Source organism: Octopus bimaculoides, chromosome 1, assembly GCF_001194135.2.
Source record: "Octopus bimaculoides isolate UCB-OBI-ISO-001 chromosome 1, ASM119413v2, whole genome shotgun sequence".
Taxonomy (NCBI): Eukaryota; Metazoa; Mollusca; class Cephalopoda; order Octopoda; family Octopodidae; genus Octopus; species Octopus bimaculoides.
The window spans coordinates 117,258,125-117,259,756 of NC_068981.1; positions in this window are offsets into that span (position 1 = coordinate 117,258,125).

Here is a 1,632-nt window from a genome sequence, read left to right on the forward strand (position 1 = left end):
CACGTTTCGAGCCTATGCTCTTCGACAGAAAGGAACACAGAAATAAACAGGGAAAGAAAATAAAAAGGTTTAGTGGCTAGCGATCTATCGTATATACATATATATATCAGGTTGAGTAAAAAGTAAGCAACATTTTGAGCCATGAAAAATTTGTACTGGGTTTTTGCAGAGTTTTTAATTTGTTTTAAACATAGACTTGCACAAATGCATCAATAAATTAGCATTGATATTTCTTTCCCCGTTGTTATAATCATCTGAAATGGAACTGTGAATGAGCGATATTCGAGCAATTTTGCAATTGAACTTCAAAAAAGGACGTAAAGCAGCTGAAACTGCTCGTGATATCAACGAAACGTTTGGTGAGGAAATGACCACTGAGCAGTCTGTTCGAAAATTGCTTAAACGATTTCACGGTGGAGACCTGAGCCTTAAAGATTGTGAGCGTGGTGGACGCCCATCTGTCATCGATGACGGTCCATTAAAGACCGTCATTGAGAAAGATCTACGTAAAGCCACTCGAGAGCTGTTAGCAAGAAATCTGCCTACAACCATTTTGCATGCGATCGGAAAATCAAAAAAGCTCGACAAATGGGTACCACAGGATTTGAATGAAAATCAGAATATGCGCAGATATGAAATTTGTTCGTCGCTTCACCGTATTTCTCAACTGTATTATAACTTGCGATGAAAAGTGGATTCTGTACAATGATAACAAACGTTCTCGGCAGTGGTTGGACCAAAATGAAGCACCGAAAATCTTCCCTAAACCCAACTTCTTAAAAAAATTGGTTATGGTGACTGTTTGGTGGTGTACTACTGGACTCATCCACTATAACTTCTTAAAACCCGGAAAAATCATTACTGCAGAAACATATTGTCATGATATTGTCAAAATGAACGAAAAACTACTACTCCGTCCCAGACTGATCAATAGAAGAGGGCCAGTCATTCTTCATGACAATGCTTGTCCACACGTTTCACTAATGACGTTCCAGAAGTTGAGGAAACTTGGCTACGAAGTTCTTCCCCACCCCGCTTATTCCCCAGACCTTTCTCCTACCGACGATCCCTTTTCCAAGTACCTTGATTGTTTCCTGCAAGAGAAGGAGTTAAAAAAACCAAACCGATGCTGAAAGTGTGTTCAAAAAGTTCATCAGCTCCAGAACTCCAGATTTTTATGTTTCCGTAATAAACAAACTTGTATCTCATTGGCAAAAATGTGTTGATTTTAATGGTATTTACATTCATGAATAAAATTTCCGCGTTGAAAGATATTGTGATGAATTTCATATTTAAAAATATATATAACAAATGAAAGACAGAAGATGGAATATACTAGAATATATTAGAGAATATATTATTAATCATATATGTGTGTGTGTGTGTGTGTGTGTGTGTGTGCGCGTGTGTGTGCGTGTGTGTGCGTGTGTGTGTGTGTGAGTGTGTATATGTATGTATGAATGTATATATATATGTATGTATGCGTATATATGGCCTGCTAGTGAGTGGATAGTATCGTTCGATTGTTAAAACTATACGATGTGCATTGTGACCAGCGATGTATAACTACATCCTATTGTCTGCTCACTACTGTGATATATATACATCAATATATGTATTCATATATATATA